Raw genomic sequence first — 12,455 nt, forward strand, 5'->3', positions numbered from 1 at the left:
GCCTCGTGCTGCTGGCATAAGCTGCTCACCCACCAATTACGAGATCCCAGCTGGCCCTGGCAGCATGGGGCTTGGGTAACTCGGGCTAGTGAGCTGTTGTCTGGCCCCAGCAGTGTGGGACTAGGGATGGCGAGCGGGCGGCTTGCCCTGACAGTGTGGGACTTGGGCGACTCAGGATGGCAGGCAGGCAGCTGGCCCTGGCAGCGTGGGGCTTGGGTGGCTTGGGATGGTGGGAAGACAGCTGGCCCTGGTAGCATGGGGCTTGGGTGGGCAGCTCAGATGGCTGACTGGCAGCTGGAGCTCTATCTTTGGTGGGGGGATAATAAGGGGGCTGGGTTGCCTCCCCCCCCGGAATTTCTTCATGCCTCCCTGGGGGCATCTCTCCCAGTTTGGGAAACCATGTTCTATGGGGTTCTTACTGCTGTGGGATGTATTGCTTTACTTCCATTATTGCCCATGTGCTACCAAGGCTGTATGGTCCAATGCATCTAAGAACATACTACAAACCTACCGACAGCATCATTTCTCTAATACAAAGTTATGATGTCCATCTCACCAAATGATTTTATGGCTTTCCATTTTCAGAAGAAAAATGCCTCCTCTGAAGATGATTTCTCCAAAGCCAGCAACTTTTTGTATACAGCATCAAAATGTGGTGTTCTAAACACAATAGTGAGCTTTTGTCTAGGGAAAAAAATAACCTCAGTGTGCCAAATAAAAAAGTCAAGCCTGCATAGATGCTTTGGCTGGTGGTCATAAAAGCGAAAGCTTTCTGCCACTTAGGTGATGGATTTCTTAGTAGACAGCCACCATCTTGTTTACAAGGAAATTTCAACCATTAGTATGCACACAAACTGCTTATGGTTGTTTGATTGGCTCTTTTAGCAAAGATGACAAAGGAGAAATGAGACATCTATTAGACTGAGGTAAGCAGTCTGTTACCACAGCTGTATTACTAACTTAGGTTTAATTGCTCGGCATTTATGAGATTCATAGTTTATTGTCTTTCTAGCCACACAATAGGCTGGGTAAGTTAAAGAGCTCTAAGTTTCAAAGGCTAGAGTTTTTGGGTGCCTGCCAGCACTGATCTGTTTAACAAACAAGCTGCAGGGTGCTTATTAGTAGGTTGTGGTTTGCAAACCATGAAGCCTCTGGGGCCAGATGCCCTGATCAAGTAGGGAATCTATGTATCAGTGAGACCATTATGAAAAAGAGGCACACCATTGAGTATAAATGTTTTACATAGGTTTCAATTAGGCCACTGTAAATGACTTGTATAACTCTCTGTTGACCCAGCAGTCTAAATATTAAACATTTGTACAAGCAACATTTGTTTCAAATTGCTTCTCTCAGAATTTCCTGATGAGTGATAATTGTATATACTTACTACTAAAAGAACAAGTACTTAATTACTTTAATTATTTGTATTTATTTCAATGTAACATCTACTGCTTATCTTCCACCAAAAATGCTTATTCATTATTCATAAAAGCACAACTAAAATTAATGAATCAAGAACTACTTAAGGCCAGATGATGAGTTGGTCTGAATCAGCACAGTTCCATGGAAGCCACGGTTATTTGAATGGCTCTTCAAACTCAATGCAGCTGTCACAATCTGCAGTAGCCAAAGATCTGATCGAAGGAGCCTACAAATAAAATTCCGACACCCTCCATCTCCTAATCTCCCCCTTTCATCTAGAGGAGTTTGTTAATTGTTTGGGAAGTTTCACCAACTATCTCAACACACAGTTTATTTAATAAATTATCCATGAGTGGGGCTTCCATTTTTGTTCCAAATTCTCTCGCACATTGTTGATACAGCTCCATTTTGTCCTATGAATTGCTAATGGATTATGCCCTTAATCCTGTGAATATCTGTGCGCTATTTTTGCCACCTAAGTCATATGCAGTGCTTTTATTGTGCCAGTACTTGCTGATATGAAGGATTGGCACCGCAGCAGCCCCAGCTGTGGGATTGGCTGGGGAGGGTGGGAAGCTGGCTGAGTAAGGTCTTTTTTTTTTTCAGAAACAGCACTGGTCATATGGTAAAGTTTCCAGGCTCCTATTTGATGACCACCAAACTCTTGAAGCTTTCAAGACGTCTGAAAGAATAGTTGCTACATTTTTCCCTTTCCACACCCATTCTTGTGTACAAAATTTTGCTTGCATAAAGGTTAGTGAAAAGCAAGAGAAAGGGGATGCAAAGACCCTTGAAGCAAGTTCATTTTCAGTCAGACAAATACTTGCAAATGATGGGTGGGTTTTCAGCATGCAGCTGGCTCCAATTTCAATTTCTAGGAAAGGCTAGTAAAGGGGAGAGACCCACAGTGTACTTTAAAAGCTCTAGAATCAGTGGGGAGGAGAGTACATGAAATTTTAGAACTGAGAAACTTCACCAAAAATCTAGAATTATATGGCTAGTGGAAAAACAAAGAACTCTATTTTGTACACAAGAATGGGTGTGGAAAGGGAAAAACATAGAACTCTTTTTCAGTATTGTGTTAATTTTTCCACTTCTTTTCCTGTGTGGTTTAACGCAGGACCTCTCTAAACATTGCCTCAGTGGTCAGAAAGAAATGGCGGGGAAGGGGCTTGCTATCATCTTGGAGCAGCAATTTTGGTAAGATGGTGCTAAAAATGTAGTCCTTAGTTACCCAGCTTGATTTAAGAAGTTCAAACAAACAAACAAACAAACAAAAAAACCAGCCAGATTTGTAACTCCTCGCTGCTCCCGCCCGAACTTTGAGCACTGGTGGTAAGCTTTGCAAACAAAACCCATGAAGTAGAATGAAAGGAAATGTGACTGCAGTGATCTTGTAAAATGAATGGAGGGGAAAAACAAATGGAGAAGATGACTATCATCTTGTATGGTTGGTATAAATAGTTAGGTAAGGCTGTTTGCATATCAGTGGGAATTAGGTATTAGATATTATTATGAACTGTATTGTCATGAAATTACTTTAAGGCTCCTTCATGCTGCCAGAGGGCATAAAGGGACCTTAGTGTAAATGAAAATTGGAACGTAAGCTTACGTCTCCACTCCAATAAAAGAACCTGTAGCACCCAGACTGAGAGACCCAGTCATCTGACTCAGGCTCATGAGGCTAAAAATAACAATGTAGGCATTGCAGGTCATGCTGGAGCCTAAGCTCTGAAACCCTCCCCTCCCATGGGATTTCAGAACCCAAGCTCCCTCCAGAAGCACCATGTGGGGGAGGGGGAGCGTATGTCACATGTTTCCCCAAAGTTGCTGCTTGGCTTCTACCGAGCATGATCAGTAACACTGATGAAGCCAGCTGTCCTCACTCTGCCTCTTCACTGTTGAAGGACATGGGGTCATCTCTGCTCTCCTGTGAGCCCACATGCCTACACTGCTGTTCGATAGTCCTGCAAGCCTGAGTTGACTGGCCTGACCCAGCCACAGCCATACAGCATATCTTTTATTGAAGAGTAGACCACTCCTAAGACAGCTTCTCAAGGTGGACCTCAGGGGCTTTTCTTAAGGCTACTGACTCCTGGCCTGTGATTGAGGGAGGGAGGGGGGCCATATTAGTGGCCATTCCTCTGCCCTTGTACTGCTGAAAGCAGCACCCCTGCTGGGGCCACCATTAGGGATTAGGCCCTGCCCTCCTCTGGGGATGCTGGAGGGTTCCCATCTTCTCAGGTGCAGTGGTGGTCAGGGTTGGGGTTTCATGCTCCCCTCCACTTCAATGAGCAGAAGGGATCCTGTGCCCTTGAATCCAGCATGAAGTGAGGGGGTGACGTCACCTTCCAAATTCTTGGGAAGTTTCTTGGTGGGGACACTAAAGTTTCAGCCTCACAGGGTGGGCATGGGGCAAGGAGTCAATAGGGTTCCCTTGGCTGCTCTTGTCCTCTTCTACATGCACACTGGAAGCCAGTGCAAATGGCCTCCCTTTCCATACTAATGAATGGATGCAGAGATTTTTTTCTGCATACGGCTGCAGTCTTAGGAGACCCCCAGCTGTGTGGCTGTGCTATAGCCATGCTGGGTGTAGGGGTGGCAGTGGTAAGGATGGATTGCACCTTTCCTACAGTGGATCTCTCAATAGGGGGACCAGACCTCCCCAGGCCACATGAGGGACAGAGGGATTATGCTAGCGGCCTAGCCAAAAAGGGGACAGATGGTCGCCTTACCAGTCAGGTGGTGGCTGCCCTGTGGGGGTGCCACCTTGCTGGGGGATGCTTCCTACCTGTGGGGTCAGCTGTGGCTCCCGGCTTCGCCAAGCTGTGTGGGAGCTGGGAATGGGGCAACAACTGTGCTGGTTCCGGCTCCCAGCTCCCCCAGAAGCGGGGAGCAAGCAGCCAGGCAGCAGTTGCACAAGTGCAGGTCTGGCTTCTCTGAGTCATGGGGAGTCAGACCCAGGCCAGCCGTGCCAGTGTGGCTGCTGGCTTCCTGCAGCTCGGGGAGCTGGGAGACAGGCAGCAGCCACACCACCTGTGCTGTGGCTCCCCTGAGCAGCAGGGAGCCGCATCTGGGCCAGCAGTGCCAGTGTGCGTCCAGCTCCCCATGGCTCGGGGAGACAGGGGGCAGCTGTGTTGGTCTGGCTTCATCTCCCCAAGCCACAGGGAGCTGGAGCTGGGCCTGCCATGCCTGTTTGGCTTCTAGCTCTCCAAGCCTCCAGGAGCCGAGAACTGGGTGCCCGTGCTTTTCCCGGCTCCCAACAGGCATGGGGAGCTGGGAATCTGGCAGAAGCTGTGCTGGTCAGGCTCTGGCTCCCCGTGGCTCAGGGAGCTAGGAGCCAGCAAATACTGGGCAGTTAGCCCCTTTTTAGAAATGAATAGGGATGCCTTTCTGGCGCCTAAAATATGGGGCTGTCCCAGCCTGTATGGGATGGATGGTGACTCTATCCCTGAAGTCCTTGTTAATTTAGGGGATGGAACTGCCTGCAAGTTGGCAAGGAACAGCACTCCTCCCAGGGGAAAAATTACCACACTTCAAATTGAAACTTTGTTTCCCTTTGCCCAGGTGGGAGCGGGCCACATAGAGGAATGCTCGACCTTAAATCAACAAGATACCTAAGCCCTGCCTAGGTACCTCAGACAAAAAGGGGCCCAAAGAGAACATAAGAATGGCCATCCTGAGTCGATACAATGGCTCTTCTAGCCCAATAGCCTGTATTCCAACAGTAGCTGGTGTAAGATGCTTCAGAAGGAATGAACAGAACAGGGCAATTATTAAAAGTGATCCATCTCTCAGCTTCTTGCAGTTAGCAGTTCAGGGAAACATGGAGCATGGGGTTGCATCCCTGGCCATCTTGGCTAACAGCCATTGGTGGACCTAGCTTCCATGAATTTACCTAGTTCTTTTTTGAATCCAGTAAAACTTTTGGCTTTCACAACATCCACGGTCAGTGGGTTCTGCAGGTTAACTGTGCATTGCGTGAAGAAATATTTCCTTATGTTTTAACCTCCTGGCTATTAATTTCATTGTGTGAGCCCAGTTCTTATGTTATGAGAAGAGGTAGATAACATTTTGACATTCTCCACATCACCTGTGATTTTACAGACCTCTGTCATATCCTCTTCTTAGTCATGTCTTTTCTCAGTTAAACATTTGCAGATTTTTAATCTCTTCTCATATGTTCCATGCCCCCAGTAATTTTTGTTGCCTCTCTGTGTATCTTTTCCAGTTGTACGCTTTTTACGTGGGCAAGATCAGCATGCAGTGTTGAAAATGTGGGAGCAGTGCAGATGTATACAGTGGTATGTTAGTATTTTATGTTCTATTTTTTATCTCTTTCCTAATGGTGCCTAATATTGTGTTAGCTTTTTTAGACTGCTGCTGCTGCATATTGAGAAGATGTTTTCAGAGGGCTATCCATAGTGTCCCCAAAATCTCTCTCTTGAGTGGTGACAGCAGCTAATTTAGGTTGGATTATTTTTTCCAATGTGCAGTACTTTGCACTTATCAACATTTGTATTTCCTCTGCCACTTCATCACCCAGTTTGGTGAGATTGCTTTGTAATCCTTTGCAGCTAGCTTCGGACTTACCTACAATGGGTAATTTAGTATCCTCAACAAAATTTGTCAGCTCCCTGTTCACCCATTTTTCCATAGCATATGTCAATAAGTCAAACATCACTGGTCAGAGTACAGGGAACTCACAACTTACCTCTGTTCAAGGGCTGGGGACAGATTTTGGTGGCCTTGGGCAATTTGAGGTGGGGCGCGTCTCCAGCCACTCCCCCCACCCCCCTCGGTGGGCCTCCAGTTGAAGGAGCAGCAGCATCCCAGAACCTTGGGCCCTTTTAAGCCACCGGGCCCTAGGGCAGATGTCACCTTTCCCCCACCAATCCACCATTGCCGGTCCTGCTGTCTTCGCTGTAAAATGTGACCACTAATTCCTACCCTTTGTTATCTTGTAACCAGTTCCTGATCATGCAAGGACCATCTCTCACATTTTCACATGACTGTTTGGGAAGGCTAACCTTGCCCCTCTTACCAGCATCAATCACAACCACGCGTCCCTGGGTAGTGTCAAGTTCTGAATGGGGATGTGTTTCACTGAAGGACAGTTGTGGTGGTCTGAGCCACAGGTATATGAAGTAAGGAGGTTACACAAAAACATGGGCTCAGCCCCGACTACTTTCCCCGTCACAGGCCAGCATCAGGACTGGGAGTGGGGATAGTACTTTGGTGGGTGAAGACACGTTAGTTCCATATCCATCAGTATATTCCAGTGTACCCAGACATTTAGGCTCAGAAATTCCTTTAAGATCTTAATTTTTCAGAAGGGCTAAGCACCTGCATCTCCCAATCACTTCTGCTGGAGTAGTGAATGCCGTGCACCTCTGAAAAGCAGGCCCAGAGAGCTACACGGAAAAGGATTTCTTAACTTTTCCAGAAGTTATGTGTCTGTAGGGAGAGAGAAAGGATACACGCGCTTTTCTTCACTAAAACCAGTGGGTTACGGATAACTCTGTGAAATTGGATCAGTGTTTTCATGAAAACAAATCTTCTTTTTTTAATTCATTCCATTTTGCTTTGCCTGAAGTGCTCCGTTTGGCTGACATTCAGTAAGGGTGTTAGGAGCTGCTACTCTCTGAACACAGAGCAAACTTTCACGGCCAAAATTAAGAACAGTGCTGTCTTCTGTAAAGTTTTTAAAACCCAATTAAAGCAAATTCTTTGAGATAATTAAAAGGCGCACACCATTTTTAAGATAAAAGTTGATTATAGTTAAAAGGGAAGCTCTATAATTTTAAAATGGAAAGTTTATGAAGCTGCAGGATAAACCTCAGCTAGAAAAAATAACAGGTTTCAGATGTTCAAAATGTCACATGTTAACCCCAAAGGATCATGCTATAACACCAGTTTCCTTAGTCCATGGCACTTAAAGTTAGAACACCCACTCTGCTTAAGGGCACAATACTTGCTACAGTCAGTGGTTAATCACTCCAGTTCCTATCCTGAACCAAGACTCCAAACTTCATAACTTAATAAGACAATTACTGGATGTCTAATAAAATAAGTGTTTGCTCGAACAATACACAATGAGGCTTAACAGCTCTGAAGCAGATAACATCTCTTGTATAGTAGTGAATATTCCAGCTAAAATATATACTGAATATTCAAGTGTTATTTATATAGAGTAGTTGTTGTTTAATCTACAGAGCTAGATTTATTTCAGCGGTTTCTATATAATTAAATACCAACTGACTAGTGGAAACATATTGAGACTTAACAATTATGTAATAAACATTCTGAGTGACAATTAAGTGTGTTGGGGAGACAAATCTCTTAAAGGGGCAAGCACTAAAGAGACAAGAGACATTAGTCTAATGAAAGAATCACTAAGGCTACGTCTACATTCAGAAAAAACTTCGAAATGGCCATGCTAATGGCCAAATTGAAGAATACTAATGAGGCACTGAAATAAATACGCAGTGCCTTCTTAGCATGCCTCTGGCCATGCTGCGTTTTGCTTGCCCACGGCTCGTCCACATGGGGGTCCTTTTCAAAAGGACCCTGCAAACATTGAAATCCCCTTATTCCTATCAGCTGTCACTCAGAATGTTTATTACGTAATTGCTAAGTCTCAATATATTTCCACTAGTTGCTTGGTATTTAATTATATAGAAACTACTGAAATAAATCTAGCTCTGTAAATTAAACAACAACTACTCTATATAAATAGCACTTGAATATTCAGTATATATTTTAGCTGGAATATTCACTACTATACAAGAGAAGATGGGTATATATCATACAGCTGATAGGAATAAGGGGATTTCGATGTTTGCAGGGTCCTTTCACCCTCATGTGGACAAGCTGTGGGCGAGAGAACCACGGCACTTTCGAAGTGCCGCGGCTGGTTGCATGCTTATGAGGTGCTGAATATTCATTTCAGTGCCTCATTAGTATTCTTTGATTTGGCCATTAGCATGGCCATTTCAAAGTCTTTTCTAAGCGTAGACACTGCCTAAGGGTAGAAGGAAGAAATTCAGAAAGTCATCCTACTTTCTTCCTTTGTGACAGTGAGCTGGATTATACTGTGGATTAGTCTTCTCTGGAAATAACTGAAACTCCAGTGCTTCGGGTTCTGAAAAGATCTCTTCCTTCTATGTGGCAGCATGGATGAAATCAGCAGCAGTACTGGAGCCCCTGGTGGAGTTCTCTGTGAGAGCCTTTCCATTTTGAAATTCACTCCCACAGTTGGATCCACCAAGGCCAGGCTTGCTAAATTTCTAGCAGCCTGGACAGTCCATTGCTTCACTTAGGTTATGAGGAACAGGGTGGGCTGAGTTGGGATGGTTGTATTGAGAGTTCTTTTTGCTTTTCTTTTTTCTCCTTTATAGGATAGGCACCTAGTGTATAGTGCTGGAGGGTGGGTGGACACATACACATGGGAGAAAATCTATTTTGTGTGTGCAAATTCAAAGAAGCCTATAAAAGTAGAGAAGATGGAAAATGCTGAAGAATAGAGTAGGAAACATCTTGCACTGGAAGATGAGGGACTGAAAGATCTAATAGGCGTAATCCATTTCTACTATCTGTTTTTATGACTTGTGTTGGTCTGTAGTTGTGAAGCTTTGATACAGACACGTTCATCATCTAGTCTGAATGTGTTTGGATGATGCTTTAGTCATTTGTGATTTGTGATGTGATGTCAAGTTATATCATCTCAGCTGAGGCAGTGACCCTCTGTGGTGGAATTTATGTCCAGTGCAAAGGGAGATTGTTTGAGGTGAACAGAAATGAAGCTGTGATTCTGTGCACTGAGTTCTTCAGCTGAAGTTGAAGAACAGCCATGAGGTGATGTTACAAATCCCAGGTGTCTTCCCAGGGCTGAGTTCAGATCTGAAAGAGAAAGCCATTGGCTGGAAATTTTCAGCCAAAATCTGTCCCTAAAAGACTATAAACAAACTAGTGTTAATAAATAGGAGATAATTCTAAGCAACAGGTAAAAGAACATCCCACTGCGTCCATACAAAAAACCTTCAAAAGTTTTAGACAACCTGATTTACTCCCAGTGGTGAATTAACATAAGGGCTAAAGGGGCAGTTGCCCCAGGGTCCCCAGGTATGAGGGTGCTCCAAGGCTCTATAACTCCATTTTGTTTAAACAATTTGCTTTGATGGAACAAAAGAAATATCATGGCAATCTTGTTTTAAAATTAATTTAAGAATAATTTTATTATGCATCATGAGTAATAAGAATTAATAGGTTTTAAAGCATAACTAATAGTGTTACATTAATCTTTTAATATATTGGCAGGGGGCATGTGACTGTGTTGTCCTGGGGCCCCCCATTCTTAATCTGCCCCATCTATTCCTGCTACATCTACTTCTAGGAATAACAATAGCAGCCAGGCCCTCAGATGGTATAAATCAGTTTCCTTCCATTGAGGAGCTAGAGCAAGCCTGGAAGCTATACTGGCTAGGGTCAAAGTTGTAAAGATGATTAATTCTCCCACATCAGGACATAATCTATGCTTTAGCTGGGATCAAGAAAAACGTTGCTCCTATATTCTGTGCTATATGCTACTATAAAAATGGGAGTGCTGCAGGTTTTTGTCACTCTCCTGGACAGTTGCATTGGTTGTAGTTGGAGATGGGCTAGTCGACTACAGGTTGAACTCTCTAATCCAGAACTCTCTCATCTGGCAACATCCGTAATCCGGCATGATTTTAGGTAGCCAGATGACCATTTATCATGGGTGTGGCCAAGTTTCCTGTGGTCCCATAAAGTTTGTTTCCAGCTGCCAGACCTGGCTCTTAGTGTTCTGTGCAGTTATTTAGCTGGACATGTTAGTAATGTGCTAGGCAATATTGACCTCCCGTAGTCAGGCAAATTCTCTTGTCCAGCACTGCTCAGGTCCCGAGTGTGCTGGATTAGAAAGGTTCAACCTGTAGATGGATCATTGCTCTGTTCCAGTATGTTGCAGACCTCCTCCACTTGTCTTCAGGTGATCATGAGTCTCCTGATGTCACAGCAGGCTATAAAAAACAAAGATATTAAGGAAAGCTCTTATGCTGTCTCAAGCAGGTATTTAAAATTAAGCAGATGCTTAGGTGCTTTCTCGAATGGGGCCAATGGCCTTCTTCTTCTACCTCTGAATAAACAATGAAGTCTTCCACATGTCAGCCAGCCATGCAAGAAAATGAAGCTACATACTTATGATGCGAAGAAGGGATCTTGCTCAGGGTTTGGAAAGGAAGGGGTTAAAACGCTGCCGTAAAAGCCACATGCTGCTACAAAAACTGTGGGATTTTAATGGAAGCTGACCACCAAGAACACGTGTATCAACAAGATCAGAATGGAGGAATGTAAAAAAACCTCCTCTTCTAAGAGGAAGTAAACGTAGAAACACAAGGTGCATAGGTACTCCTTGTGCTCTTGGGGGAATAGGGCAGAGGGAAAACCCCAGCCTCTGGGCTAAAACCTATGACACTTTCTTGGGATATCCAGAAATGCGAGTCATCTGGTACCCCGTTTCCGCAGGAGGAAGACTTACTTGTGCTTAGCTGAAAGTCTGCTCCCTGCCACCACCAGTCTGTTAGCTACCAGAGCCTTCACCCCAGGGTTCTGCCAGCCTTTCTAGTGCCTTGCAGGTAACAGGAGATGTACACCAGCCCCTGTGCCTCCCTGAAAGCATTCCTTTTATTGCCTAGCCCCTGTCCCTGGACATTCACAGAAACTGCCAGATTTGCTTTCCACCATGGAACATGTGCACACAGCTTGACTGAGACAACTCAGGAGCAAGTCATAACATCATAGCACATAACATCATAGCATAGAGATATAGTTAGATAGAAAAACAATCTGAAGATTATTATCAGAGGTCACGATTAAAGAGACACCCAGTGAGGATACTGAGATAAACTGAAATAGTTACATAGAAAATACAAAGAATAACAGGCGTCATAGAATCTGAACTTTAAAGAGCTAAAGTCTTTGTCTAAATTAGTTTGTCACCTAAAGCAGTCTCCCAGCATCCCAGCCAATATGTCTGGAATACACTTTTCACAGATGTAAAAAGCACTGTCCCTCTTATTCCTCTACAGGCCCTTAGTTTAAAGTTTGCTTTAAAAGTGTTTCTTTAGTGGTTACTGAAAATTATAAAATCATCTCTCAAAAAAAAAATTCCTTGCATAGATTTTTAGATGCATAATCTGGCTATGTTCATGTGGCAGAAATATTTTGGGATACCTTGATACATCTTTGAAATGCTCCTGTTATTTTTAAATAATTTTTTGAAATAACAGGCACACTATTTTGGCATTCCTGTACTCCTCATTGCAGGAGGAGAAAGGGATGCTTTGAAATAGCACTTTATTTTGATATTTGAGCTGTGTCGTATCTTATTTCAAAATAGGCTATTTCAGCATTTGGCGGTCTCTAAACAGCACCAAAGTGGTATCTACACTTGCTTGCCTCTTTCGAAAGAGGCATGCAAATGAAGGAAATTGAAAATGCAAATGAAGCACTGATTTACATATCTGGTGCTTTATTTCCATAATCTCTTTTTGAACGATCTTCCTTCGGATGAAAGAAAGCAGTGCAGATAGGGCTATTTTGAAAATAAACCCCATCTACACTGCTTTCTTTCCTTTCTTTCTTTCGAAAGAAGCTCTTTCAAAAAGAGAATATGCAAATGAAGAACCAGATATGTAAATCAGTGCCTCATTTGCATTTTTATTTTCTTCATTTGCATGCCTCTTTTGAAAGAGGAATGCAAGTGTAGATACTGCTTTGGTGCTGTTTAGAGAGCACCAAATGCTGAAATAGCCTATTTTGAAATAAGATATGTGATTTTGAGTTTTGGGTGCTGTGTAGAAGTAGCCTCTGAGAATTAATCTTTAGCCTTAAATGCTTGGATCTTCGGACATAGGTTTTTTTTGTTTTGTTTTGTTTCTTTTAAATAAATTCTTTAAAAGACTATCCTTGTTTAGGCTATGCAGGCAAGCCGAAGCCGCCATAGGGCATAG

General features: G+C 43.7%; 1 long non-coding RNA gene across 1 annotated transcript in view; it reads right to left on the reverse strand.

Annotated features, from left to right (window-relative positions):
* Positions 1–9,693: 9,693 nt before the first annotated feature.
* LOC142017124 (uncharacterized) overlaps positions 9,694–12,455 on the reverse strand; it is an 88,950-nt gene continuing 86,188 nt past the window's right edge. The window contains exon 4 of the long non-coding RNA XR_012646450.1: positions 9,694–10,463. This is a non-coding gene — a long non-coding RNA (uncharacterized LOC142017124). The remainder of the gene's footprint in view (positions 10,464–12,455) is intronic.

Source organism: Carettochelys insculpta, chromosome 8, assembly GCF_033958435.1.
Source record: "Carettochelys insculpta isolate YL-2023 chromosome 8, ASM3395843v1, whole genome shotgun sequence".
NCBI lineage: Eukaryota > Metazoa > Chordata > Testudines > Carettochelyidae > Carettochelys > Carettochelys insculpta.